The 15,859-nt window shown below is 43.3% G+C and overlaps 1 protein-coding gene and 1 long non-coding RNA gene across 12 annotated transcripts in view; one reads left to right on the top strand and one right to left on the bottom strand.

The window, feature by feature from the left end:
- The window catches only part of RAPGEF2 (Rap guanine nucleotide exchange factor 2), a 292,166-nt gene that overhangs the window by 188,534 nt on the left and 87,773 nt on the right, over positions 1–15,859 (bottom strand). The gene's annotated exons all lie outside the window — the stretch shown is intronic.
- Positions 1–15,859, top strand: part of LOC120405560 — an 83,567-nt gene that overhangs the window by 62,972 nt on the left and 4,736 nt on the right. For both annotated transcript variants that reach the window (XR_005598670.1, XR_005598669.1), the window contains exon 2: positions 8,137–8,294. This is a non-coding gene — a long non-coding RNA (uncharacterized LOC120405560). The remainder of the gene's footprint in view (positions 1–8,136; positions 8,295–15,859) is intronic.

Genomic DNA, 15,859 nt, shown 5'->3' with positions numbered 1-15,859 from the left:
GAAACATATGGAATTAATGCCATGTATAGTATCTTGGTGAAAAACTTAAAAATGTATTCAAGTCTTAGATGTCAGACAGGTGGAATTTTCTCTAATATATTTTTAGATATGAGGTGAAAAAATAAGTACTAATAAAAACGCAAAAGCATACAAGTATTACCATCACATTTGTTTAAACCATAATTGTGCACCCAAGAAAGTAGAACCGTAATTACACTCAATGTTTGAGACACTGGACAAAAAAGTTCCTACTGAGAAAAATCATTAAGAAAAGGGAGAGATAACAGGCTGAAGAAACCCAGTGAGATACATGAGTAAGCCACGGAACTCCAATAGTATTTACTAGCTCCTAGGACTTGCTCTTCAACCTTCTACTCTATATAGATTCCTATGCCACTCTCATCGCTGTTGAATCCAAGTGCCCTCCGGAACTGCATTAAGCAACATGACTATCATTTATCACATGTGGTTCATATTCTCTCCAAGGGAAAAACTGTGCGTACAGTGTAGTGTTTGGTGGCAGGTTTTGTTTTTTTTAATTAATGTACATGCTGCTATATATTTTTGAGAATGCAAGGTTGGAGAAATATGCCTTGCACTTGGAGTATAAGATGCAAGGTTTTTGATGGTCCTTAGTTCCTGTGGGACTTGTTCCTGTACTGGACTTCCCTGAGAAAGGTCTGTCTCCTGCAAAAGACTAGCTTTTGTTCTTATGGTAACCAGTTCCATTGTGCCTAAGGAGCAGAGCTGTTTACCAGAGTTTTCATCCCAGAGTTTTAGGTCATCTTTTAGATATGCTGTGCCCAGGTCACTGACCAATTTTAAGATAAAATGCTGGGACCTTAAACTTGACTCAATATTCTACGGAAAGGCACTGCAGAAACAGAACAGGATTGATGCGCTCACAGTAGCCCATGTTGCTGAAATGTGCTGCAGAATTCTGTAGCAGCTGGAGTTTTCTTCAGGCTGATGGCTTCATGACCAGGTGTACTGCATTGCTATAGTCCAGATGGGAGTTGATGGAAGTGTATAACTGAGGCCAGGTCATCATCCACCAGGATTGGATAGATTCTCAAGTCAACCAGAGGGCTTTCTTCTGCCCCCAGCATAATCTCTGCCTTGCTTTGGTTGAGCTTCCACCAACTGTTCTCCTTCTATAAGCAGGATCTCATCTAAGCAATGGTCCATCTTTGTGGTAGCGGTATGATCATATGTGCTGAAAGATGAGAAGAGCTGTCGCTCATCTATATCCTGCTGGCACTTGAGTCCACCTCATCTTATCAGTTCACCTAGTGGCTGCATGCAGATGCTGAATAAGACTAGAGAGCTACTGATCCTTGTGAAATTCCACAAGTGAAGAATCTAGTGCTACAGATCCAGTTTCCCATTACTGCTCTTTGGGTGGGACTCAGAGCAGTTTAGCACATTTATCCAGACCACTGCCACCTCTCTCAATTGGGATCAGCAGTACCCTCATGGTCAAATGCTGCTGAGAGGTCCATGAGAATGAGAATGGATGTTTCCCACCAACTTCATCTTCTCCCCCGATCCCCACAAGCTCCTAGCAGAAGCTAACATTAAAATGATGTGCTGACAAGATGTGTCATAATAAATTTAAATGGGATCAGAAATCTCTCCACAAAATTCAGAGATATTCCAAGAATCCTATTTTAACTAAAGGTCAAAATCAAGACCTGTATTAAAGCCATCACAATAGATTAAAATTAAGATTTTTTTTAAAAGGTGGATGACTTTTTAAAAGCGGAATTTTACTTAGGTATTTACCAAATCAAAATCAGAACTGTTAACACTTACTGGATGGTAGTTTCTTTCCAAAAGAAGAAAAGACAACTAGAGTGAGACAGAGATTTTAAAAAGTAAAGTAAATTTCTATTTAGAACACCATTGCCTACCACATTCTGAAGGTACTTGGAGCATAGTAAGAAATTAAACAGAATTACAGAAAAACAACAAGGGTCCAAAGAGGCTGTAAAGGTCAGCATGGCATAGCTGAAGAAAAAAAATGCAGGCTGATAGATTATTGAAAGAATAAATTGAAAAACACTGATGTTTAAGTGTAAACCTAAACTTGAGAAATATATAGCATGAAGGGGAAGTTCCAAAGATTTGTCTCTGCAATTTCAACAGTAAATTTTCTCACTTTACAAATAAAAGGATGGACTTAGTGCTCAATCCTTCTAATTTCTCATTAATTTGGGGGTTGGGGAGGAATTTTTGCTTCACAAATTTATACTTGATGGTGCAGAAGCCATATTTATATGGCACCACAATGATGGCTGCTGCCTGGGGCAACAAGAGAAAAATGAGAAAATGAGGAGACAGCCCACAATCAGGAGGGTCTGAAAATTGTCTACATTTTGGCATGTGAAAAACAAGCAGGAATGAAATAGCCAGTACCTCCAAGCAGCAGAATCCTATGAAAACAAAACGAACTATTAAATCAAGCATCAGCTGAAATTCGTGTTCAATACTATTGCATGACCAATTCCTTGCAACACCGCTGTTACCTATTTTAAAAGGAGTGTCTTTCAAGAGACCAAAGTTGCTAATAGGAAATAGCCTCCCCGTGGCATTCACAAAGAAAATCAAGTAAAAAAGCAAAAGCTTTTCACAATATCCTCCTTTAACTTGTCAAGCTCTGTTAAACCCATAGAATGCTACAATTTGTGTAATGATTCAGTGGAGCCAGACATGAGGCTGAATACATTTCTATCTGTTATCAATATATACTCTGTACACTTGTGTGTGGTTGGGATCATTGCAGTGCTAACAGGAGAAAAACGCAGTTATAACTTTAAAATTTCAGGAAAAAAATTAACTGTAAAATCCTCATCAAACATTATATCCACCACAATATCTCACCAACAAGAAGATAACTATACAGTCCCTGAACTTCAATCACCAGATAGCAATCAAATCAGTAGACAAAGGGAGTGTCATTGCAGTCCTTAACTGTGATGACTGTGTCATAAAGGCCAGGAGACAAGATTCTGACTCCATGCATCTGAAGAAGTGGGTTTTTTACCCATGAAAGCTTATGCCCAAATAAAATGTTAGTCTTTAAGGTGCCACCGGACTCTTCATTGTTTTTGCACCAACTATAAAGAACTCAAATACAACCCCACACCACAGTTCACCCTAATTTAAGGATACCATCAAATCCTTCCCCAAACTCCTTCCAGAGAAACTCTACAACCTCATCCCCCACAACTTCTACATGCTTCCCAAGACACCCAAACAAGGAAACTCAGGCAGACCCATCATACCTGACAGCACTCTTACTGAAGGAATACTTGGAAAAGGCCAGCTTCCTCCAAGACTCTACAAACTTCATCCAGAAACTCTACATCAACAGCCTCCCCCAAAACATCATGCTTGCCACCATGGAGGTCATCTCCTTGCATACCAACATTCTTCACAATGACTGCATCACTGCCTGCCTCAAAAATCTACAAGATAATGTACAACACTCAGAAATTGACCCTAACCTTATCACCAACTCATCCATTTCATCCTCACCTGAAACAACTTTAGACACTTTGTCTAACTTGTGTGTAACTCAGACAGTTTGGTTCCCAGACCTCAAGAACAACTCTGAAGCTCAAAAATTTGTCCCTTCCACCACAGAAGCTGGTCCAAGAAAAAGATATTACCTCACCCAACTTGTCTCTTAGAAATTCAGTCCATTTTCTTGTTTGACATGGAGACAACAGGCTCAGAGCATTGTAAGAGCCAGCCGCTACCTCAGAAAGTTTTCCACTTAGCTCAGAAAAAGCTAGAGTTCCCATTTCTGTGGTCCAGAGGATAGAGGGAAGTAAAAACTTCAAATACTTCCATGTAAGTGTCCATTACCTCATCTTTTTATCCATGTGTTTAAAAATTCCTTTTCAAATATTTGTATAGAAGTCTTTTTAACATTATGGATTTACAAAGGCACAGGAGCACCACAAACTCTGAATTAGACTGAACTTACAGAAGTCATTTTATAAATAACAATGTAAACGATGGCTATCAAAACCCCTTTCAATTTTGATATTCCATATATAACTGCCAAAATATTAAGGTCTATAATTCTCAGTAAAACAGCTTAATTTTGTCCTTCAAAAATATGTTATGCAAATACATCATACATTCATGAACATTTGACCAGAACAGTTGTGCAAAATCCCTATCTTACTATGTTAGCAGCTACTGAACTCAGCTACATTGTACTTTACACAACTGTACCCAATGAACAAGTCATATTTCTGAAAACTGTTCTACAAATCAATCTACAGCCAATACAAAACAAAAAGTGTGCAGTTAACGGTCGGTTTTCTCTATTAGTTTTCAAAACCATAATATAAACACCACTCAAATTACCACAAGGTGGCAGACTGAGCCATCTATAGCCTTCAAAAAGTTCAGAGATAAATACCCTCCCCCCTCCCCTGACACACGGTTCTCTGTCAGTTTTCCAATTAGAAGTGCATGTATATAGCTAGCAAGAAGAGCCAGCTTTGCTTCTGTTCCCACTGGAAATAAAATCACAGTTTACATAGCAACTTAAATATTCTACCAGGACTAAGACTTACTGCACAAAGGCACTGACAAGGCATTAGATATTTTCTCACTTTGGTTCTGGGATTTTATTCACTCAGGGCATGTCTGAATGACTGCAGCAAGATTGCAAACTTCACCTGAGTTGACTATAATGATTCAAGTCCCAACCCCAACCCCTATTTTGAATTTAAAAGAACATTTAAGAATTCTTTCTGCCATCTTATGCTGTGTCTGCTCTAGGGGGTTCTGCAGGCACAGCTATAAAGGCAAAGGTTCTTCAGTGTGAAGAACTGCCAAAATATTAAGCCCTATATCTGGCCTCTACCAGCTTAGCGGTGCACATCAACAAAAAAGCCAAGATTAAACCAATATAAAAGTGTCCACTGAAAAACATGCAGAAGTTTAACTAAACTGTGCTAAAGAGTCCTGACACATGAGGTGCAGGAGTTGCCATCCTACAGAACTGGGCAAAGATATGCCATAAATATACTATTACTGGGCGGAAGTGTGCCCTCACCTCAACAGCTCACACCAAAGAAAAGCTACCCTCTCTACTGTATGTGCAAAACGTGCAAAGCAGTACTGGTTTCCATTCCTGCCTGTGGCAGGATGTGAAACTGCTGTCCTAGCTAATTTTTTGTCCTTGCTACAGTAAATCAAAATGCTTCCTTCTAAGAAATTCAATGCTCTATTGCGAAGGCAAAACATACTCCTTTCTTTGCAAGAGTAATGTCAACTATCAATAGAGGAGCAAGAATGAAGCTTCCCACTTGATAGTTATTCTTTTTATTTCAAGTTAAGGCATGTGAGGAGACTGCAAGACCTTGCTCCTAAGGTACCACAGGTAGTCGAGATGGTAGGCACCGAACGACGCAATGGGTTCAGAGAACGCTGATCGCATGAACCGCCTTGGGTGTGGAATCGCCCAGGTGGCCCCCCAAGTGCCGAGGCGCCCGTGGTGAGCGCGCGCGGGGGCGGGCGCGGAGGGAAGGATCCCACACACACACGGTCGAGCCACCTTCTCGACGCTGATGAGGAGGCCGAGCCCGCTGAAGAGGACCCGGATCTCTGCCACCTGGCCCAGCACGAGTTGTGAGATTTGTCCGCCAGCCAGCCAGTCGCCGCCAGGGTGGATATACATGATGATGGGCGGAGGCTGCTGCGCGCGCCGCCTCAGGAGAGGGTCCCTGAAGAGGGACAGGGCGGGGGTGGGTGGGAGGGGGGAACGCGGGCTGGTTGCGGCGGAAAGTCTGGCGCTGTGTCGCCCGGTGGAGATGCGCCTCATCGCCACGCCCGATGCCCAAGTCCCGAGCCCGGAGTCCGCGCGGCGGGCGATGGAGTCCTTGCGGTCGGGGCACTGCTGGGCGGGCATCGTTGCACCGAGGCCACCGACGCTGGGCGGGATGGCTAAGGCGGGTGCCGAGGCGGAAACACTAAACGAACTATGTACAAGGAAAAAGTAGAGCTAGCGGGTTGTAAAAATGGAGTACAAGCTTATTTTCTTTTCCATCAAGATCTGGGGGAGGTAAGGAACCACAAATTCCAAACTACCTCCTGTTGCGCTAAATGCATTATTTCCAAACTAGGGGTATGGTTTCTATTTTTCAACCTAGTTAACTGATTGCCCATTAACTTGAGTTAGCTAATACCTCTGTAAGTGCTAATCCTTATTTTGTCTTCACTAGGGAAAAAAATATTTTAACCAATATTAAGATGCCACATGTTAAAATCCTAGTGAAAACAAGGCTGTTGAAGTTTAGGGTAAAACTTCTTTAGGGTAAAATACACTTCTTTCTTCTGGTGAAGACAGATTGTGTGTCTCGGAACAAATGTCTATGCAGTATCTAAATCAGCATTTGCAAAAGTGTAGGTTAACTCACTCGATTTAATGTGTAATCAACTCAAGTTAAAACAGATTTTAAAAATAGCCTAGAGGGAATGTGCTACAATTACTAGAACCCCTCATCCCCCCCCCACACATATACTGGAAGTACAAGAGTGCCTACTCTCAATTTTCCAGCAAACAAAACTTTTACACCTAAACTGGCCTAATCATGTGCATAACACCCTCTCAGTATGCTGCAAATAGAGTGACCAGATGTCCCGATTTTATAGGGACAGTCCCGATTTTTAGGTCTTTTTCCTATATAGGCTCCTATCACCCCCCACCTCCTGTCCCGATTTTTCACACTTGCTGTCTGGTCATCCTAGCTGCAAATGTCACCTTAGGATGACAACTATGGTACATACACACACACAGCTGTCACCCAAACACTGTTAACAGTTCTTAAATAGTGAGATATAACAAAACGGGGGGGGAGGGGGTTAAGAGTTTGTCACATATGTTTTGGTTTTTTACATGTCATGGTTCAATCCCAGATTCTTCTAACTCTTTCTGCCGAGGTAGATATCTACTGAGTTCAATAAAATACTGGGTTTTTCAGACAAATCATGAAAAGCTTCAACAGTGGCTTTTTGTTCAAGTTGGGGGCTCTCCCAATGCTCTTGGAGAAAAGAGTTGCCTCTCCCCTACCACTGTACTCCACTCCATAGGTGGCTGTCTTGAAGTGTTACTCTAAACTGGTTGAATGTATTGACTTTATGTACGAGTAATACACCGCTACCACGATATAATGCCACCAAATATAACACAAATTTGGATATAACGCGGTAAAGCAGTGCTCCGGGGGGGGCGGGGCTGCACACTCCGGTGGATCAAAGCAAGTTCAATATAATACGGTTTCACCTATAACGCGGTAAGATATTTTGGCTCCCAAGTCAGCATTATATCGAGGTAGAGCTGTACTATAGCCCACAGACACACAGAGGACCAACTGCTGGCAGTTAAAAGAGAGAGTTATGGTCTGTTTTTGGAGCTGAACTCCCAGGGTTCTCAGTCACTCAAGTATATACATGTGCACAATTTAGTCAATTGTCTGCAGCATTTGGATTCTTTACAGCTCATATGGACCAACAAACTGTGTTAAAAAAAAGTTTTATAAATCCATTTTATTGTTGTATTGTAGTTTCCTTGTCCTCCAATTCCTGGTTATAAGTCTCTCCAAACATAACATTTTAATTAACTTGGACAGTAATTTGCAAAAATTTGCAGCTGGGTTGTTTAAATATTTGTGTGGGAGAAAGACTGTGAGGGAGATAGTAGAAAAAGATACAATGTAAAGTTCCAACATACTTGACAGATCAGCACATTTTAGATTTTGTATACGAGTAAATATACGAGCAGATTAAAGCATGAATCAGATGTAGTACTATTTTATTAACTCTAAGAAGTTTGAACAAGTTTAAAAATTAGCACTAAGTACAAGAAATATTAACTATTACAAATTTTGTTTAGAGAAACATTGTCAAATGTTTCTATTTGGCAGGCGATTACATCACTGACATCAAAATTTACAGCAGGGCCTACTAAGACCTTACATATCTTGAAAAATGAGAGAGGCAGGGTGGGTGAGGTAATATCTTTTATTGAACCAACTTCTGTTGGTGAAAGAGAAAAGCTTTGCCACCTGAAATAGCAACTTCCCTCACCAATCTGTCTCTCTAATATCCTAGGAGCAACATGGCTAAAACAACATTGCAAATATCTTGCAAAACTCATCTGGAAAGGCATCACATCACAGAATGAAACTTCTTTACATCTCCCAAGACATGTTTCTGTGATTTGTCTTAAACAGAATGGCAGTTCTGTCTTCAATCACATATAAACCCAGGTAAGTCTCCAATTTTTTAATATTAAAAAGAAAGATCAAGTGTGATGGATTTTGTTAGCAAATGCTGAGTATTGCATAGTAACAACATATTTGTCATACACCACATATATATTTGAGGCATTGGATTTTTCCATAACAATAACTTCCTTTTTTTTTTAAATCCTCCACTTTAAGTGTGACCATATCTGCTACAGCAAAATCCATTTGAGGAACTAAGGGGCAGAAGGACAAACAAACAAAAAAATTCCTCTCAATCCTATTAAAAGCTTTTTCTACATCAAAGGTAACAAGAAAAATGGATGGCCTTTTGATAAGGTGATATGAATTATTTTAAGTATGCTTGGACTTTCAATCATTTCCCATCCTTACTGAACATAGTTTGATCCAGACATAAACAGACAGGCAGAATGGACTGCAAACAGGTGGCTAATATTTGTTTGCTAGGAACATTAGATTATGGCTCACCAATAACATACACCTGTAAGGTCCACAAGAGGCAATATTTTTTTCCTAACCTCAGGGATAAATACAACAGTAGTTTTCATAAACTGAGGAAATTCCTGCCCCAATAGAAGAGCATTAGAGGTATCTGCTAAACAGCCTGCTAAGAACTCCTTAAATATCTTTCACGGTTCAGTTGGAAAGGCATCATACCTTCCTGGAATTCTGCCATTCTTCATTTGCGCTACTGCCTCTAGAATCTCCCTCATTTCTTCATCTAAAGTATCTTTACCGTTCTTATATCTCTGGCAAGCTTATACTTCCACATATTTTTCAATTACCTCAAGAGCGTGGAGTTTCTGAAGTGTACAGATCACTATAGCATATTTCATTAGGATATGTTATCATTGCTTATTTTCATCAAGCAGAATAATTCATTGCTCTTGGCCACCTTTAAACTTTCAAGACAAATAATTGTGTGTTTTTCATAAAAATTCTTTTTTGGTAGCACTTGTTATCAAGCATATTCATTTTCCCCAATATTATCCAACTGATTTTTTTTGAGCCTGCAGTTTTATGAGTTTGTTTTGAATCCTTGAGCTCATGTCTAATTTTAATTTTCAGCTGACCCCTTCATATTGCTTCACACAGAAACCTCTTTATATGGTCTTTATCTTTTTTGTTTTTGTTTTTGTAATGTATAATTTAAAATTGGGACAAATATTTGATTGCAGCAAACAATTCATTCTTCAAAAAGGTTATCTTTGAGTCCCAAAGCCAACAATTGAATATTACTTCCAAATGGGCAGGATCTCACCATGTAATACTGCCAATTTCTAAGATCTTGCTCACTTGGTTAAGGATTTAGAAATTAAGATTAAATATGTTCTAGTATATCAATGATATGGTGTAAATAGATAGCCTCATTCTCCTGTGCAATTTTCTCCAACAGTCAGAGATTAAACCAGGGGTCTCAAACACGCGGCCCACGGGGCTCTTGCATGTGGTCCACCAAGCTCCCCGCGCCCCCCCCCACCTACCCACGGGATTGCCCCCTGTGGCGTTGCAACCCCTGCACTGCTGTCTGAAGCAGCTGGTAGCACGCCCCTTTGGGCCGGGAGGAGGAAGGAGGCAGAGGACTCCTGCATTGCCTCCTTCCAGGCACCGCCCCCTGCAGCTCCCATTGGCTGGGAACAGGGAACCGCGGCCAATGGGAGCTTCATGGGCGGTACCTAGAGGAGCGGCAAGAGCAGCTCACGCACGGAACTCTGAGCCCCTCCCCCAGGGGCTGCAGGGACACAGTTCCAGCTGCTTCCTGGAATGGAGCAGCACGGGGCCAGGGCAGGCAGGGAGCCTGCCCTGGCCCTGGTGCACACCGCTGCAACCCCGGAGCCGCTCTAGGTAAGCGGCGCTGGGCTGGAGCCTGCACCCTACACCCAAACTCCCTGCCCTGAGCCCTCTGCCACATCCCACACACCTCCTGCACCCCAACCGCTGCCCTAAGCCCCCTGCCACATCCCACACCCCAACCCCCTGCCCTGAGCCCCCTGCCGCATCCTGCACCCCTCCTGCACTCCCTACCCTGAGCCACCTGCCGCACCCCTCACCCTCTTGCACTCCACCCACCAAGACTATGCCCTGAGCCCCCTGCCGCACCTTGCGCACCACTTGCTCCCCCTGGGGGCAGCGTTGGGGTGGGGACTTCAGGGACAGGGTTGGATTGGGGCAGGGAAAGGGTGGAAAGATGTGGGGCAGGGGCGGGCACTAATGGAAGGGGTGGAGTGGGGGCGGGGCCAGAGGCAGCAAGGGCGGGGGTGTCAGTGATGCAGCCCTCAGTTCAATGCACCAGTCTTCAGGTGGCCCTCGTGGTCATTTGAGTTTGAGACCCCTGGACTAAACTGCTGGGATAAAGAGGTTAATGCAGTTGTTTCCCTATCTATTTTCTCTTTTTAGTTCAGATCTGTCCTAAAACCATAGCATTTTTACATATTTAAATTTTACATTTAAACATAGGGATTGGGTGATGTAAACAGGCCATTTATCACATCACATCCTTTAAACAGCATAGTGTGTGTCTATGCAGGACATACACGAGATGTTTTTTATCTTGAATTAATCAATTGCCCATAAAGTCAGTTAACACCTTTATAAAGACTAATGTGAACACTCCCTAAATATTTGTTCCAAGAAAAAATCATTTATAGTTTATCCTAAGCTGACCCCACGGACAAGCCAAAAGTGGTTTATCTCTGGTGTAGACATACCCAGAGTAGTAACAGCAATATGAGTGCAACAGCAGCAAAGAATCCTGTGGCACCTTATAGACTAACAGACATTTTGGAGCATGAGCTTTCGTGGGTGAATACCCACTTCGTCGGATGCAAGTATTCACCCACGAAAGCTCATACTCTAAAACGTCTGTTAGTCTATAAGGTGCCACAGGATTCTTTGCTGCTTTTACAGATCCAGACAAACACGGCTACCCCTCTGATACATGAGTGCAACAGATAGCATAGCGGAAGGAGGACTGACTAACTCAGATACATAAAGTGGGGGAGGGGCACTCATTTGCACAACAAAACAGTGCTTCAGCCTGTTTATAGGGACAACCATCTGTTAGCCTGTTGGCAGGAGTGAAATACTATTAGCTGCCATTGTCAGCAACAGTATATAAGCCATATCTAAGCCAACCGTGTCTTAACTTGTCACATTCTATTAACACGTTAATACCCGAGGAGTCCAAACTTTCGTTTAAGGCCAGACCCTACACAGATTCAGAATATTTTATATTTTATTCATTTCTTTACAGCCAAATTCTGCATGAATTCACACTGCCTGCAATCCAAATAGACTTACAACTTCTGCAATGCACTGAAGCGTCATCAGAAATTTGGCTCTTAAAATTTGAAAGAGAAAATACTTACCAAATACACCAAAAAAAATTTAAAAAATTCAATGTTTTAAAATTAACCACTTGGAAATAGTCGTGTAAAATCATAAACTCTTCAGAGCAAGAGTTGTTATTCTTAGCCAGCAACTAACTAGGTAAATAAAAGTGCTATGAAAATATCTAAGAGTAATAAAACTAAATATTTCTGCAGTAGGTACAAAAGATCAAATTGCTAAAATTGTGAACAGTCATCTACGATAATATCTAAATTAGGAAGTATACAAGTAAAAACATTTTAGCTAAGCTGTGCAATAAAGCACTCAAACATTTTAGTACAAGTCAAATATAAACAAAACAGAGGCCAAAATGGTCACATGTATGAAAATGTGCCAAATATTCTGCATAGCTAGTATTTTGCAAATACAGTCTCTTAAATCAAATCATAAAAGATGTTGAGTATAAAAGCAAATCTGTCAGAAAAAATGTAAACACTTATTTGTAACAAATGTTTCAAAATAAGTTATAATTAAAATTGAAATAAAATATATACAATAATTACAAGCTACTGGTAGAGAAACAAAACTACACATGTAAACTGAAACTGTTAACTGTTCACACTGATTTAATTCAGTCATAGGATGTAAACCTTGTTGTAACACTTCTGTGCTGCAGCATTCATCCAGAACTTCTCTTGTGTAAGTTTGACACCAATAATGCTGAGGCCCAATGCTGTAAAATGTACAAACTACCGGAACCACGTGATACTATGTTGAATGTGAGTTGTCCCTGTCTTCATTGACTATGGTCAATGGTCAACATGGTCAAGGCCATGGTCAACATCATGCTAGGTCACTGGTTCTCAAACTGGCGGCCACCACCCCTCAGGGGGTTATGACATGGTTATGTGGGGGTCACGAGCTGTGAGCTCTGACCCCAGCCAAAGGCACAGGGCTGCTTCCTCCCAGTGTAGGAACATAGGGGGTGGGGGCAAGGGATGACACAGATACTGCTCACCCCCCAAAAACTTGCTGCGTGCCCCCCTAGAGGGCTGTGAGGGAGGAAGCAAGGAACAACACCAGGGCTCCCTGCATCCAGGTCACTTTTCCTACCTGTGCTGTGCTGTGAGGCGAGCAAAAGGAGCACAGTTGCCAACTTTCATGCAGTAAATAAGCACTCCAACTTTCACAATAAGCCAAAAATCAAGCTAACCCCATTTCAAAACAAGGCCAAAACAAGCCAATCCTTAAGAACCCCAACACTCTGTGACTAGATCCCCTGAGCGTGCAGTCTGGGACTGAGGTGGGCCTGCCTTGCCTCTGCTTCCTGGGAACTGATCCAAAAAAGGAAGCAACAAGCTACAAGCCAAACAAGCAACAAGCTACAAGTCAAACACTAGCCAACAATCAACTCACAAGCCAAAAACGAGCCCAATTTCTGTGCTTTCTTTGCAGGTTTGGTATGTCTGATCAGGAGCTGCTGCTCTCTGCCCTCCCCTTACACAGCTCAGGTGGGGAAAGGAACCTGGATGCAGGGAGCCCAGATATTGCCAGGGGCGGCTCTAGACATTTCGCCGCCCCAAGCACGGCAGCATGCCGCGGGAGGCGCTCTGCTGGTTGCCGGTCCTGCGGCTCCGGTGGACCTCCCGCAGGAGCGCCTGCGGAGGGTCCGATGGTCCCACGGCTCCACCGAAGCGCAGGACCAGTGGGCCCTCCGCAGGCATGCTGCCGAAGGCACCCTGCCTGCCGCCCTCCCGGCGACCGGCAAAGCGCCCCCCGTGGCATGCCGCCCCAAGCACGCGCTTGGCGTGCTGGGGCCTGGAGCCGCCCCTGGATATTGCACTCTCCCCTTATACAGGCCATGTGGGAGAGTGAGAAGCAATACCAGTGCCTCCATGCAGGCAGGTCAGTTTCCCCCATGGGCATGGGGAGCCCTGGGGGCCAGGGGTGAAGGGGGCGCCTACATTTATATATAAACATATGCTTTTAATTTCTAATGGGGGGTCGCACTCAGAGGCTTGCTATGTGAAAGGGGTAACCAATATAAAAAGTTTGAGAACCACTGAGTTAGGTAATGTAATTTTGAGAAGCCATGTTCTAACTCAATGCGGTCTTCTAGTAAAGACAACCATTTGATGACAATTGTGTTCAGAATTGATAACGTTTCATAGGGTTTTGTCTGAGTAGGGTAAAATGGGGGTTTTCATTTTTTAAACATATTTTAAGCCAGCATAATTAGGGTATATCTATAATATGAGAGAGAGAGAGAGAGAGAGAGAGAAAGAAAAACCCACAATAACAAGACCTGCAGAAATGAAAGCCTTGATTAACTGACTAGGCCTAACATGGGGCTCATGCCTAACATGGGGCTCATGGGGCCCCAGGCCTAACATGGGGCTCATGCTGAGGGGCTAAAAGTAGCAGCGTCGGCGTTCGGACTCAGGTTGGAGCCTAGGCTCTGAAACCTGGTGAGTGGGAGGGTCTTGGAGCCTGGCCACTTCCTCTAAGACTCACTGCCACAGAGGAGTCTTTGCAGCATAGACATATGCTAACTCCAGTTAGAAGTGCTTAAGCACAACTTGCCTGTCTAGAAGTGAAGGTTACTTACCTATAACTGACATGTCTGGCCCCCATCTGTATTCCTCTGAGGGGGTTACGCCTGTGCACCATGCGTCCAGAGCTGGAGAATTTAAAAGTAGTAGTGTCCGTTGGTCCACACCTGCACCCTGACTTACCTCATGGTTTCATACAAAGCAATAAAGGACGGGACAAACCGAATGCATCTCCAGTTCCTTCTCCACCACAAAGGGGAAAGAGGGCGGGAAGTGGAATACAGATAGGGACTACACATCTCAAAGAACTTCCAATTACAAGAAAGTAACCTTCTCTTCTTTAAGTGATGGTCCCTACTGAATTCCACTGAAGGTGATTAGCAAATTGTACCTAATTCAGCAAAGGGTACAAGGATGAAGATGGGAAGGCAGAGCGAAGGACAGCCGCACCAAGGAAGCAACCACTGCCTAGTCTTGCGCCAAGACATAATGCATAGCAAAGGTGTGTTCTGAACCCTACGTTGCCGCTCTAAATATGTCCTGGACAAGCATTCTGCAGGGAGGCCATGGTTGAAGCTTGGATTCTCGTGAAATGGGCTCTCTCATCAGAGGGCCCAGGCAGGCCAGATAATTTGATAGAGTGTAATGAACTCCAAAATCCACATGGACAGTCTGTGTGAATATTGCCTGACCCTTAACTCTTTCAGCTATTGCTACAAATAGCCTGGGGGATTTCCTGATCGGTCTCATTCTCTGCAGGTAGAAGGCCAAGGCCAAATGCACATCGAGGGAGTGGAGTCGTTGGTCCTCTTCTCAGGTGTGCTGCTTGGGGAAGTGGAGGGGTTGATTAACATGGGCCCTCATGGCCCCAAACTCACCTACCCTTTTTACTGAAGTGATAGCAACAAGGAAGGTGACTTTCATGCAAAAGAGGGGCATAACACATGATTCCAGAGGTTCAAATGGTGGTTTTGTAAGTACAGATAGAACCAGGTTAAGGTCCTACTGTGGAGCGACGGGTTGTATGTGTCTGAAGGTACTGATGAGGCCTTTCCAAAACCTCACCCTCAAACAGATGAGTAAAGACAGAATGTTCTTCCATGGCAGGGGCGAGGCTGTGTGTGAAACCACATCAATTGCCAATACGTGGACCTTGAAGGAATTGAGAGCAAGACCCGATGCCTTCAAAGACAGGAGATAGTCCAGGACAAGGGGAATCCCCACCACTTCTGGGGAACATCCCTTTTTGTTGTACCCAGGAGGCAAAGCATTTCCACTTGGACTGGTAACAACACAAGGGCATTGCCCTGAGAGTGATCACTGCTAGTGTGACCATACAAAAATTGTGCTTGCGAACAAAGTGATTGAGAAGGCATAGATCCAGAACTGGCCTCCACCCACCCTTCTTTTTCGGTATCAGGAAGTAAGTTGAGTAGAACGCATCCCTTGGTATTCCGGAGGGACCTGCTCTATCACTCCTCTTTGTAGTAAGGAGTTCACCTCTTGGATGACGATGCTGTTGTGAGAGTGGTCCCCGAGGAAGGATATGGGAAAGGGGGGAGTGCCTGTGGATCAGGTAGCATGATGAACTCGATTGTATAGCCATGGTGGATGATGTTTAGCACACATTTGTCCATTGATATTGCACTACGCTGGTAGAAAAAGTGCTAGATCACCTCCAAAGGG

This window comes from Mauremys reevesii, linkage group 5 (genome assembly GCF_016161935.1).
Source record: "Mauremys reevesii isolate NIE-2019 linkage group 5, ASM1616193v1, whole genome shotgun sequence".
In the NCBI taxonomy this organism is placed as follows: domain Eukaryota; kingdom Metazoa; phylum Chordata; order Testudines; family Geoemydidae; genus Mauremys; species Mauremys reevesii.
Note: the sequence above shows the minus strand (reverse complement) of the source record. Positions and strands in the feature narration are given on the sequence as shown.